The following is a 15,361-nucleotide window of genomic DNA, read 5'->3' on the forward strand; positions in this document are numbered from 1 at the left end:
AGGTAACAGTGTTTCTCACCAAACAACCTCAGATCATAAAAAACTGCAGCAAAAATATAAGAACAAACAACTTATTTACTTTTTGCTTTACATTTTATCTTGAAAATAAAAAGCAAACAAATTGAGAAATTAATTCTCAAAGTAACAAACGAAATACATATTTTACTTTCTTAGTGTAATTTTTAATTATTTTTAAATTTATATTTCATTGCTTCTTACATGTGTGTCTTTTACTGATATGTAGTGACTAGTGTTTCTTGCTATTTTACATCTAACCTTATAATTACCAGAACATGTCAACTTCATTGTTTTATTTGATGAAAAGGTTATTCTTACCTCAATCTCCTGACCTGCTTTATTTATGAAAATCAACTCAGGTGGTGCTCCTGGCACCTTTTTGAAGTTTACATTATGACTAGGGATGGCTTAGGAAATTTTCTTGTGTAAAACATGTAAAAAAAAAACTTTTCTTTATATTATTATATATTAAAACATTTTATTTAATGGACAAACATCTCAAGACCAAAACATGTTTTATAAGACATACGAAGAAAACATACTACATATGCCATGAATTTATAAGGATATTTATCTTTCACTCGTGTTTGTAAGCCTACAGAACACAGGTACGTTTTATTCATGTTGACTTTATGCACTTTTTAAACAAATAAAACTGAAAAATTATCGTTAGAATTTGTACGTTATGTATTCTTTTTGGAAATGTTATTTAAAGTTTTTTAGTGACAAAGGATACAACAATGGAATGTCATCATAAATAAATTTCTTCACTTCTGGGAGTTGATTTAAACGTCATCCTCCACAGCTCTGGAGCAGAAGACAGTTTTCTCATTTAAATACATATCTTCTAACTACGAAGTTATAATACAGTAAACCATAAGAGAGTTTGGTCAAGTTTTTGATTACCAATGAGCAAATTCTGTATTAAAACTTTAATATTTTTGTTTTTTACAATATGTGTCAACGAACAGTCAGTACTCACTTCCCCAGAGTAAATCTAAACACAGTAATATACACCAATAAGTTTTTTTTTTTCAGTATATTAATTTGTTTAACCAAGTTTTGGAAGAAGCTAATTTTTAAAATTTCTTTCCAGAAATAATGCTAAGAGATAAAACCACAGCATCCTTTACCAATTACACTATGTAACACAAATTGTGTTCCTGGATAGTATGTGTTATTTCTACTTCTTTATGTTGTAAAAGTATAGAAAATGGCCATTATTCTCTTCAAACTTTGCTTCTGTGACCTGGATAATGAAATTTATAAACTAACCTATTTTCTGGGTAAAAACGGGCAAATTTGCACATTTTCATTTACATAAGGTCTTAATAGAACAACATATGAATCAAGATTTACATGTTTAGAAGTGAGTAATTTTTCGAAATTTGCGACTGTAATGTAAATCACATTCTTGTATCAGTCCCCAAATAGTTTCTTCCATAATATTTTCGTTATTCGCTCCCAGGTCACAAAAACAAAGTTTGAAGAGAAAAACAGGTCTTTTCCATTTACTTTAAGCATAAGCAATTGAAAAATCACACTTTCTGCCCCAAAACAAGAAAAAGTAAAAATTTTGTTACATAGTGTAATTTACAGGTTGATAGTAATAAAATTGTATAATACTATTTAGTTTTTCTGTGTTATGGCCGACAACTTTTCAACAATACCATAATTCATAAAAGAAAAAAAAACAAAAAAAAAACTTCAACCTAGGGCCTGGGTTGCGTGACAGGCAAACCTGAACAGAAGAATAGAAAGGCTTCTAAATTAAAATAGTTTTACCAAGAAATAAATTTGCTGATGTCGTTGAAGTTTTACGATACAATCTCTTTTGTTATTTTGTCGGTAATTAAGCGCATCTGCTGCGGGTAGCTAACAAAAAAACGAGTAGGAGCTTTCACTTATATTCCTTTTGCAAAATAAATCTCTAATTTGTGTAAAAAGCACGCGAAATAAAATTTATTCGAGTATCAAATTCACAACCATGTAACTAGAAATTTCAGCACATAGTGGAAACGATGTTAGGCTCGGCATGACCAGGTGGTTAAGGCACTCGAATCGTAATCTGAGGGTCGCGGGTTCGAATCCCAGTCACACCAAACATGCTCGCCCTTTCAGCCGAGGGGACGTTATAATGTGACAGTCAATCCCACTATTGGAAAAAGAGTAGTCCAAGAGATGGCGGTGGGTGGTGATGACTAGCTGCCTTCCTTTTAGTTTTAGACTGCTAAATTAAGAACGGTTAGCGCAGATAGCCCTCGTGTAGCTATGCGCGAAATTCAAAACAAAACAAACCAAACTGAAACTAGACCACAGAGATATATAAGTAGAAAAATAAGTAGATATAGATATATAAGATATATATATATATACATGTATAAGTAGATATATATAGATATATAAGTAGAGATATAAGATATATATATATATAAGTCGATATATAAGTAGAGATATTAGATATATATATTAGGTTGAGGAATAATTCGTGAGCGTTTTTAAATAATTTCATTCAAGCATTACATGCAAGACTATACAATACTTCAATGCATGAACACATTACACCCAAAACATTTATTATGATACTTTATTTCATGTAATACCTAGGTATATAGTATGCATTGTTTTAAACGAAATTGCAAGAAATTAAATGCGAAAAGCAAATGGTGTCGAAAATGCTCGATTTTGTCCACTTGACATTCCATTTAATGAGCTGAAAATGAAAGCAAAAATTAAAGACATATGAAAATCAAACACACCATCTATTAGAGCAAAAATTTATCTACCAAATGACATGAAATATTTTGCGAAAGCGTTTCATTTATGAATATACTTTTTTAACTTGAAAAAACGCTCACGAATTATTCCTCAACCCAATATATATATAAGTCGATATATAAGTATATATATACATGTAGGGCGCAATCTTGACAGCGTACTTTTCTTTTTTCTTAAAAAAAAAGCAAATAAAAACTTATTGTAACTAAATTGTTTTTAAATTTGTAAAAACATGCAATATAAATACAAAGAGACAATCGAAACAGTAACAACTCAAAAATGGTCAAATAATAGACGAAATAATAATATGGCTTATAGCAAGTACTAGTTTTATCTATCACAATATAGGAAAAATGAAACAAAAAAGAGACAACTTTTTAAAACGTAGATGCTATTCTCTCAATTATATATGTAAAAACGGCTGGTATGGGCAGAGAAAACTCTAAGTAGAGAAGCAAACAACATGCCAGCAGTTTTTACATATATGTTTTTTATCTAGAAATGGGTTTCTCATCATCACGGATTATTATTCTCTCAATTCAGTCATCAGAGGGTCGCGGGTTCAAATCCCAGTCACACTAAACATGCTCGCCCTTTCAGCCGAAGGGACGTTATAATATGACAGTCAATCCCACTATTGGTAAAAGAGTAGTCCAAGAATTGGCGGTGGGTGGTGATGACTAGCTGCCTTCCCTCTAGTCTTACACTGATAAATTAGAGACAACTAGCGCAGATAGCCCTCGTGTAGCTTTGCACGAAATTCAAAACAAACCAAACTCTCAATTCATTCTGAGACTAGACATTATAAAAAAACGAAGAGACATTTATAAGAACAAATACAAAACTACTGCTTTTAAAATATATATTTTAATAAACCATTGCTATAACGTTTTGTAATTATTCCAGAAACCCTTACTTCTTACGACAAGCTACTGTACTAAACTGGTATAGAGTCAGTAAAATTACTTCTAATATTAACTTCTAAATCTAGTAACAATATATTTCAAACTTTATAGTCTAAGTACGCACCTCTATTTTTGCACTAGCTACTCTTTTATCAACTACACTCTCTTCAAAGAGTGCAAAACCATTGAGACAAGAGAATAATAATAGGACAACATTTATACTACGCATTTTACTTTCTGCGGTCTAAATCGTAGAAGTTTTGCCTGTTACCTCTAGCCAACACAAACTTCGTATACCACCTCAGACAACGGTGGTAATTTGTTCCTGATTCGATAACAAATCCATGATTTGACCCTCGTGAAGCGGAACATTTAACGCCATCTATCGATAGAAAATAAGCTTTGCGGATCTCCGTTAAAACGTTTTTCATCTACAAGAGAATTGTTGTTTTAATCACTTTGAATATACGTTTATTAACGTTTTATCAACCACTCTTACATTGGAAGTACCACAAATACAATTATCATCGTGAAATAATGTAAATTAGATTTGCCTTTGGTTTTTAATTGTTCTTAAACTACACAATGTGTAAAGTTTAATTTGAAGGAAAAATATAATTTAACAACAACAATAAAAACCTGTTACACAAACAATTTAAGAAATTGAAAGCGTTCGAATAAAGTGTTATTTTTTGTAATGCTGTAATAACTGAAAGCAGTGATTCTTATCTTGCTCTAAGATATTGATTAAAGTTACTTGAACCAATGTAGAATGTATTTTATATTACGACAAATTTTGATGGTGAAAACCAATTTTCCAAATAACTTTCAGTAACAGCTGCTTGGTGTGAACATACGTGGAGTGCATGTAAACATGATACAACTCTAAACAACGTAAATGCTACATAGAACGTTTGTGAGTTTTGTTATAGCAATGCCACATTAGGCTATCTGCTGTGTCTACCGAAGGGAATCGAACTGCTGATATTAGCGTTGTAAATCCGAAGACTTATCACTGTCACGTTGGGAGACAACATAAAACAGGATTCATTTCGTAGCCCGACTGGCTTGCTAACTTTATTGGTATAGCCTTGAATGAACAGGAAATTAGAGTTAAGGAAATATAGGTGTAGTTAGACTGAAACTTGTTATACATGAAAACTATTACTAACTTTGTAACGGTTCTTTTTACAGTTACATTCACGCACATGTTATCAGATGGATGCCCGACGTAAATATGAAAGACACAGACTGAAATTTCAAGGATACTTTAACTCAAACCAAACTACGTTACAGAGGTGGAATGTTCGCTGAACCAAGGTTGCTGACATTGTAAAAAAATGTCGATTTCGGAGCAGTGTCCACGGAAATAAATCGTTTTGTATTTCATAAAAGTAAAGTGAAAGAAAATGAGATTTGTGTGTTGTGTGTGTATAAACAACAACTTAAAAGTGCGCGTTCTGCTGTTTATCTATCCTAACGTACTTTAAATATAACTAAAATTCTCAGTTATAATTCCAACGACACCCTGCACTGGATTATTTGGTTTGGTTTGTTTTGAATTTCGCGCAAAGCTACACAAGGGCTATCTGCGCTAGCCGTCCCTAATTTAGCAGTGTAAGACTAGAGGGAAGGCAGCTAGTCATCACAACCGACCGCCAACTCTTGGGTTACACTTTTACCAACGAATAGCGGGATTGACCGTTACATTATAACGTCCCCACGACTGAAATGGCGAGCATGTTTGATGAGACGGGGATTCAAACCCGCGACAGTCGGATTACAAGTCGAGTAGTTTAACCACTTGGCCATGCCGGGGCCTGGATTATTTACGTTTTTTCTTTATAATAGCAGTTCCACAACACATTGAAGTGATTCTAAAGATTGATATTACTATAAGTTTTACATTATTATATATTTTTCTTCGTTTTCTTCTCTCTCTTTTCGTTATCATGAAGTAACATACTCCTATCTTATTATCTTTTGTATGTAGAATAGACGAGTTATAAAATATTCAGATGGTCCACCTTTAGAGGGAAGTCGAGCTTTAAAAGCAGTTTCCGTTTTCAAACGGATTTTTTATTGGTTTGAGGGGAAGGGTTAAAGCTCCCTGTAGTTTTTATCTTTGGTTGTTCTTCTAGTATTTTCGAGTACTCTTTGATTTACCCACAGAAAGAGTGGTACTACGCTACATATTTGGTTGCTGTTGTGGTATTCACTTTATTTTTTTTTACATTACGTGTAAGAAAAGTGTCATACCGTCTCGTCTTTGGTTGTTGCAGTGTTATTCAAAATTGCTTTGATTTATTTTACAGGTAAGAGCAGCAACAAAATAATGAAAGATATAGTAGTAAAAACTGTATGAAGTAGAAACCAATTATTGTTTTAACTGAGTTGCTAAAGAAGACGTGTGTGTGTTTTCGTATAGCATAGCCACATCAGACTATCTGCTAAGCTCACCGAGGGTAATTGAACCCCTGATTTTAGGGTTGTAAATCCGGAGACATACTGCTGTACTAGCGAGGAGATGCTAAAAAAATGAACTAACCATAAAGTAAAATATAGTGAAAAGTAATATTTATTTACTCAGAATTTTTGGCCAACATGTTCGTAAATTTTATAACAAATAAGAACACGAAACACAAATATACGCAGCACTATCAAACTGAGAAATGCGTGTTATATTAAACATGTACATATGAAATTTGTACAAGTAAAGAAAATCCTTTTCAAATTATAAAGTAAATATATTGATGTCTAACATTATTATTTATTATTATTTATGCCTCTCGATTTCATGAAGGAACATAGGGCCGCAATCTCTTGCGGATTCATTAATAGGCTGGTTTTTTAAGTGAGTGGATTGCTAGCCTACCGCACAACCCCCAATCAGGAGGAGAAACCTTAGCCGTCCCTAATTTTGCAGTGTCAGACTAGAGGGAAGGCAGCTAGTCATCATCACCCACCGCCAAATCTTGGGCTACTCTTTAACCAATGAATAGTGGGATTAACCGTACATTATAACGCCCCCACGGCTGAAAGGGCAAGCATGTTTAGCGCGACTGGGATGCGAACCCGCGACCCTCGGATTACGAGTCGCACGCCTTAACACGCTTGGCCATGCCAGGCCTTTTATATACATAGTTCCCAACACCACTGCTTATATTACACACAGCAATGATATGAATCTGAAATCATGTCTCTGCACTACAGGGAAAGATCCTTCATTATACGTTGATGTCAGGTTCCAAGACTATGTTGTAATTAATCCAACTCGGAAGAACTCGTAGATGAGAAGTAAGATGACTTTATGGATATTTCGAAGGAATTGGTACCTAAAAAAAAGAGAAAATCCCACCATTTATTTGCTAGCTATTTTGTACAGTTTTCTTCGTCTTGTGTTTTTTCGCACCAACGTGTCTGGAAGCACGTGGTTTATGTTTCGTTTTAAATGAGCACGAGATATGTGATTAATTTGAATAAAGATGACAAGCAACTTTGGATTAAAATTATTAACATCTACCCGGCGTTTCAGCTTATATCTTTTTTCAAGAGTATATAAATGTCCCAAATTAATTAATGTGTTAAGTTACTATATTAATCTATGCAAAATGTCCTTATTTAGTCCATCAGTATTTAAATCGGAAAATGATGCCAGTTATAAAAAGTTGTGTTTTTCATCTCCTGTTTTGTCTATTATATGTAGTTTTACTCCAAACTCCACTGCTCGAATTAAAGAAGACTAGAGCAGCCATTTTGTTTCCATCTTATCTGAACAACAGTGAGTTATAATCTCATCAGCTGCTGTAATCAGATTCTATTTTTATGGACTAGTCATTATAAGTCACATTGCTTTCATTTTTTTATTACCATATTTTTGCGTCATTATTGGGTTTTGGCAGCAAAGATAGGTTACTTTTATAGAATTTAATTTTGAAGAAGTTTCATAAAACTGAAGTATAAGAAAAAAGGACTAGTCCTAAGTTAAGAAATGGATTACTGATTCCATTCTTACGATAATTTAATGAAAACGAACATCGTACGGCCTATTATTACTTTATAACTCAATTGTTAAAAATAGAATATTATATAACACAACAAAGAAACTTTACATTACGTACTGCAACAGTAACGTATATTACATATAACTTGCCATTATCAAAAATAATTTTTGTATAATAATTATTTCTTCGTCACATCTTAATTTATTTTTTAAAATATTAAAAATGTGTTTATTTTTATAAAGCTATTAAGAGTAACTTACTGGCTTGCTAAATATTGAATTACCAATTACAGAGAAGACAATTTGCAAGTAACACCCACTGTCAACTCATGGAGTGTTCTTCTACCAATAAATAGTAGGGCAGACTGACACATTATATCGCTCACCTGGCTAGGAGAGGACATTTCGGTGCTGAGTTTCCATCTCATGAATTGCAAGTTATGAGTCGAAGGTTCTAACTGTCAGTCCATTCCAAGATGAGTTTCCATCCCATGAACTGCAAGCTATGAGTCGGAGGTTCTAACTATCAGTCCATTCCAAGACGAGTTTCCATCTCATGAACTGTAAGCTATGAGTCGGAGGTTCTAACTATCAGTCCATTCCAAGATGAGTTTCCATCCCATGAACTGCAAGTTATGAGTTGGAGATTCTAACTATCAGTCCATTCCAAGCTGAGTTTCCATCCCATGAACTGCAAGCTATGAGTCGAAGGTTCTAACTATCAGTCCATTCCAAGCTGAGTTAACATTAGCATGCCACAATGGCCCGGTATGGCCAAGCGTGTTAAGGCGTTCGACTCCTAATCTGAGGGTCGCGGGTTCGAATCCCTGTCACACCAAACATTCCCTCCCTTTCAGCCGCGAGGGCGTTATAATGTGACAGTCAATTCCATTATTCATTGACAAAAGAATAGCCCACGAGTTGGCGGTGAATGGTAATGACTAGCTGCCTTCCCTCTAGTCTTACACTGCTAAATTAGGGACGGCTAGCGCAGATAGCCCTCGAGTAGCTTTGCGCGAAATTCAAAAACAAACAAATTAGAACGTTAACAGACAAAAATATAATAAATTGTGATTGAATAGTCATATATATAGGTATATATATATTTATTGCTATACATTAATTCATTTTTGCCTGTGCTTATATAGGGACGATGCAAATGCCATCCTGAAGGATTGATATCACCCATCTCTGTATTTATTTTATTTTTAGAAACGTTTTTCTTTACTTGATTGTTTGTTTTTAATACAGTGTACAACAGACAGAGAAATATTGTATTCATAACAAAATCTACATATAATGACGTTCCAACTGTAATTTTTATTATTTATTTATTACTGTATGGTAACTCTTTTTTTTTTAACCTGAATTTAAACGTTTTATAAGAAAGCCAAATTTCTGTAAGAAAACCAACTTCAAGGTATAATGATAAAATTCAGTTACACTGAAATTATTATCACTCATTAATAATATTTACTCTATTTGAAACTATGTCAGGAAAGTCGGTTGGCATCATTGTTTTGTTTCTTGAGTTATTTTGTAATTAAAAATGTAGGAAAGAGAAGAACAAGAAATTCAAACTTTTTGTTTTGATATTTAGCTTTATTTACATACATTCCAAAAACTTGTGACTCGGTTATTATATAAAAACGAAATAGCAATCGTATAATTCGAGCGCTTCCAAAAAATGGACCTTTCTTCTTCAGGGGAAACCTAGGAGTCTTCACTATACAGATGTTTTAAAAAGAGAATTCTGTATAGTATCTTAAAGCTCAGATGTTCTATTGATGAGATATTTAAAAAATGGTTTCAATGAACAATCTGAGCCATCCCTAAATAGGCAGTATTGTTCTCTCCTGATAATAAAACGGGTTTTATGGACATCATAAATGATTTATTAGAATAACAAACAATTTCATCAGGTACCAATGTCATTATAAGGCACTAAAACCCAGCCACAGAGCTGATTTAGGGTCGTGATTAGCAACTTTCCGGCTCAGTTCTGTCAACAATTTCCAATAGAGTTACGGTCTGGAGACTTTGTTAGCCATGGTAATCTTGTAACATTGTCCTCGTCAAGATAATCTAATACAATATGTACACTGTGGGTAATGTAATTGTCATACTGGAACACAAATTTATTGCCAAACCCTGCTCTAGTATATGATAAAAGTATCATATTCATATGATGCATGTAGGAGGCGTCATTGATATTTCCCTGAAGGATATGAAAACAAATTTCCACCATGATGAATTTCTGCCCAAACATGTACTACACCACCTCCTTTGTGTTTGTTGTGGGAAATACAATCTTTCTTCATCTGTTCTCCAGGCAAATGACGAAAATGAATCCCGCGAGCAGTTTTAACATGTCGGAAACAGGGCTAATCTGAAAATATAACATATCTCCAGTGTCTTAACTATAAGTTGGAATGCTTTCTTGCCCAAGTAACATGGTGGAGGCAGTGGATTCTGGTTAATATTTTGCAAAATTACCTTTTTTGATCAGTCTCTTTTTCACTGTTTTTCTAAACATCCTGGAACGAATTTCTTAATACCATTCCTGTTGTAGGGTGTTGTAAAACATCTTTCGGTTTTGACCTGTTAACCTGATCAAAACACGATCATCTCGGACAATAGTTTTTTTGTTGTTTCTTTTGGCGTCTTGGAGCAATGTTTCCTATACTCTGATGCCGTTTCAAGAATCTGGGTACAGTGCACTCGGGGTACCCTACTCTTCTGACAATGTACTTTTGGTTCATACCATTTCTGGATAATCGATCAATTTAAAACTCTATATCTTTTGGCTTGTGACGAGGTATAACTCTACACCACGAAAAGGTTTCTGATCAAAGCGTTGATCGGTTTTTATAACGTGATGACAAGAAACCCACGTCATGTAAAAATGTATTCTCAAGAGGCCTGGTATGGGTGTTAAAACTTGTATTAAAATAAAGCACAGAACAACGTTCTCAATAACAGAAGATTGAAACGTTGTTTTCTACTTTATTTAAATAAGACGTTTCTATAATTATTATGCCAAAAGCACACCTTTTTATACAAAGCAGGTGTGTATCTATATTTAACGAACAGATGCTCCAAACAAATAATACAAACCAGAATAAAAACTCGTGCATTTTCTCCGATCACAAACTACCTTCTATGTTACTATTCGGTCAACTACTCCAAGCACGTAGACGGTAACATCAGTACAGAACTATAGGCAAATATTTTGATCAATATTGTACAAGACAAAGACGAACTCACAAAGTACTGTTTTATACCACCAGGAGCTCATACCAGGAGAAATTCTGGCCGAAGAGCAAGAGAAGTAGCCGCTATATACTCTGCATGTAAGGTTAGAAAACTAACCGCTATATACTTTAGATGTAGAGTTAGAGAACTCGCTGCTATATACTCTGTGTATAGAGTAAGAGAACTAGCTATTGTATACTTTTGAACAAAGAAGGACAACTCTCACGTAGTGCATGCATCATTAGTTATGTTACTGGTCATTTCATACGTAACAAAGGAGGATATAACATATGGACAATTTTCTCTGAACGTAAATAAGCAATAACGTTGGGGAAAGCTAAGTATCCAACAAGTTCACTTGAAAGAAAGTCCAAAGATATGTAACCCACTATAAATAAAGTCAGTACATAATAATCTGATATATTTTTTGTACAGAACGACAACACTCATTCACAATTTTTAACTTCTCAAAAATGTTTATTGTGTTGAATTCTTAACTGGTATTTTGTGTTAGATGTGTATATACCCATGACTGAAGACCTAATGTAGTAAAAACTCAGGCTAATGAAAATGCATAGTTTTGAAATACTTTCCTTATTTCTGCAGTGCAAATATATTCACGTAGGTTATGAGCAATGGTAAACATTTTTAAAATCACATTAATCAAAATTCACAAGTTGATCGTATAGCCCTAGTATTGACTTATGGAATAAAACCTTTGTCATAGCCGTAATACTAACTTATGAAATATAATTTTTATCGTTAGTACAACAGTTTTGTATCAAGTGAGCTTGGGAAATTGAATTTGGAAGTTGTAGTTTACGACTTGGGTGAAAAGGTAAAGATAAAATGTAATATTTTTATTTGTGTGAAAGTTTTAAAATTTCCAAAATGTTTTTACTTATATAAAATAGTTATAACAAAAGTTATTTATATGGAGTAGTTGTCACCAAAGTCATTATATGGAATAGTTGTCACCAAAGTTATTATATGGAATAGTTGGTAACAAAGTCATTATATAATATAGTTATAACAAAAGTTATTTATATGGAGTAGTTGTCACCAAAGTCATTATATGGAATAGTTGTCACTAAAGTCATTATATAGAGTAGTTGTCACCAAAGTCATTATATGGAATAGTTGGTAACAAAGTCATTATATAGAGTAGTTGTCACCAAAGTCATTATATGGAATAGTTGGTAACAAAGTCATTATATAATATAGTTATAACAAAAGTTATTTATATGGAGTAGTTGTCACCAAAGTCATTATATGGAATAGTTGTCACTAAAGTCATTATATAGAGTAGTTGTCACCAAAGTCATTATATGGAATAGTTGGTAACAAAGTCATTATATAATATAGTTATAACAAAAGTTATTTATATGGAGTAGTTGTCACCAAAGTCATTATATGGAATAGTTGTCACTAAAGTCATTATATGGAGTAGTTGTCACCAAAGTCATTATGAGGAATAGTTGTCACTAAAGTCATTATATGGAGTAGGTGTCACTAAAGTCATTATATGGAGTAGTTGTCACCAAAGTCATTATGAGGAATAGTTGTCACTAAAGTCATTATATGGAGTAGTTGTCACAAAAGTCATTATGAGGAATAGTTGTCACTAAAGTCATTATGAGGAATAGTTGTCACTAAAGTCATTATATGGAGTAGTTGTCACCAAAGTCATTATATGGAGTAGTTGTCACCAAAGTCATTATGAGGAATAGTTGTCACTAAATCATTATATGGAGTAGTTGTCACCAAAGTCATTATATGGAATAGTTGTCACCAAAGTCATTATGAGGAATAGTTGTCACTAAAGTCATTATATGGAGTAGTTGTCACCAAAGTCATTATATGGAGTAGTTGTCACATTTCGTATTGAACTTTAAATTTTTTTATTTCTATTTATAAATGTTAGTCTTTTTGTAATCTATAAAGGGTTTCATTTCGTGATTTTATGTCGTGAAAATGATTTATTTTAATAATTCTTTCAATCGTTACCATCCATTTTATTTGCACTATAATGTTTATGCATTTTGATCTGAACTAAAGGGTATATTCTACGTCTTAATGTAATTTAAAAAAAAGGGTCTATTGCAAAGCTTTTAAGTTCAGTTTCTTTGTTTGCTGTTAAGTGAAAAGCTAAGCAATAGTCGGGTAAATAAAAGAAACACGAGCCAACTACCAACGTGGTAAAAAACCCAACGAAATACATAAAAATGTGCTGGCAAGTTAGTTTGGTTCCGAATTTCGCGCAAAGCAGCGCGAGGTCTCTCTGTGCTAGACGTCCCTAATTTAGCAGTGTAAAACTAGAGGGAAGGCAACTAATCATCGCCACCCACCGCCAACTCTTGGGCTACTCTTTGACCAACGAATAGTGGGATTGACCTAACATTATAACGCCCTCACGGCTGAAAAGGCTAGCATATTTAGTGTAAATGGAATTCGAAACCGCGACCCTCTGATTATGAGTCGAGCGCCTTAACCATCTGTCCATGTCGGGCCGCCACAGAAAGAAACAGTACAGTTGCATCTGTACACACATGCCTCTATTGACACTTTTCCTCACATAAACGAACTGGGTATTAATCTTGATTTTCCTTTTCAGTTCCACCACTGTTTAATATTAAGAAAATTAAGGTAATGTGTTCATTTTATTCTCTACAATCCCATGAAATCAGTTATATTCTTCTCAAACAATCAAGATAAACTTGTATCTCCTTTCAACTTTTCATTCATATATCCCTCGATGTATTCAGCAGTAAAGAACAAATCTGAAGTTTGATCCCCACTGGCGGGATCAGTGCATATAGCCAGTTGTGCAACTTGTACTATTAATGATTAATAGGCAGGTTTGAAGAATACTTTTCTGGTACAATGATCCACGAAAAAGAACATCCATCATCAGTCTGGACCCTTATGTCAGCAAATCATGACGTTACGTACTAGTCGTTGCGACTAACCATGTGTTCCATATATAATACAGATTTAAGAAAAAGATTAAAACTCGTCAGGTTGAACTAACAGACGTTTATGAGGATTTTTGACAGTAAATATGCAGTACGTGCAGGAGCATTAGGACAGGAAAATATTTTGTTATTCTTTCGTTTTATGGAATTAAATCTGTCACGCCATCACAGAATTTAAGTTTCAACAATGTGGTAACGCTTTATTGATCTCTGTTGACAAATGAATGAGTCAGAGTGAGAATACTTATCATTCTTAACTTCTTTTGAATTTCGCGCAAAGTTACACGAGGGTTATCTGCGCTCGCCATCTCTAATTTAGCAGTGTAAGACTAGAGGAAAGGCAGTTAGTCATCACCACCCACTGCCAACTTTTGGGCTACTCTTTTACCAACGAATCGTGGGATTGTCCATAACATTATAACGCCCCCATGGATGAGAAAGGCGAGCATGATTGGTGTGACAGAGATTCGAACCCGCGACCCTCAGATTACGAGTGGAGTGCCTTAACCATCTGGCCATGCTAGGCCTATCATTTTTAAGAATTGCCATATACTTGTACCAAGAGCATGTTTACTTCTCGGTAGTAGAATCCTTTACCAATAATGTACCATGCTGGATCAGTATTTGATAGTACTTGAGTTAGCACATTATTCCATCTAGTTTACAAATATCTCGTATTACCACAGCAGGAAAATAACCCCAAACCATCACACTACCTCGCCCATGTTTCATGGTAGATGTTATATATTGATGTAGTTTAATGATTTGGGGGTATTTTTCTGCCGAAGCAACAAGAAAAATTCGCAAACCAAATGGAATAATGGACCAACGCAAGTACTATCATGGTACACCCAGTGGTAAAGTATTCTACTATCAAGAAGATAATGACCCCAAAAAACTCATTCAATATATACAGAAACCACTTAGCTGAGCAAGAAGCTGCTGGAGTATATTAAAATGATGCAATGGGCCCAACAGAGTCCTGATCTCAACCCAACTGAGCGGATCTAAGAATATGATAGATCAAAAACTTTACAAATCAAACGTTACTTCCAAAGAGATTTTATGGGAGCGTACGAGAGACATTTAGAGTAAACTCGCAAAGTATGTTATAATTAAATATGTTGCAACAATGCCTGAAAAATTCTCTGCATTAACTAAAGTTAAAAAAAGTAACACAAAGATATTTATTGTTTGCTGAACTCAAGCACTTCCAGTGAGCATCTGTTGTACTAAATATGGAGATTCAAACACTTCCAGTGAGCATCTGTTGTACTAAATATGGAGATTCAAACACTTCCAGTGAGCATCTGTTGTACTAAATATGGAGATTCAAACACTTCCAGTGAGCATCTGTTGTACTAAATATGGAGATTCAAGCACTTCCAGTGAGCATCTGTTGTACTAAATATGGAGATTCAAGTACT

At 33.9% G+C, this 15,361-nt stretch overlaps 1 long non-coding RNA gene across 6 annotated transcripts in view; it reads right to left on the minus strand.

Moving 5' to 3' along the window:
- The window catches only part of LOC143237980 (uncharacterized), a 52,465-nt gene that overhangs the window by 1,830 nt on the left and 35,274 nt on the right, over positions 1–15,361 (minus strand). For 3 of the 6 annotated variants that reach the window (XR_013020362.1, XR_013020364.1, XR_013020361.1), the window contains exons 2-3: positions 755–825; positions 337–415 (exon numbers count right to left, since the gene is read on the minus strand). This is a non-coding gene — a long non-coding RNA (uncharacterized LOC143237980). Of the gene's footprint in view, positions 1–336; positions 416–754; positions 870–3,825; positions 4,015–15,361 lie in introns of those variants that run through there. The other 3 variants (XR_013020360.1, XR_013020359.1, XR_013020363.1) reach the window with 3 other exon arrangements.

The sequence above is a fragment of the Tachypleus tridentatus genome, chromosome 13, assembly GCF_004210375.1.
Source record: "Tachypleus tridentatus isolate NWPU-2018 chromosome 13, ASM421037v1, whole genome shotgun sequence".
Classification (NCBI taxonomy): domain Eukaryota; kingdom Metazoa; phylum Arthropoda; class Merostomata; order Xiphosura; family Limulidae; genus Tachypleus; species Tachypleus tridentatus.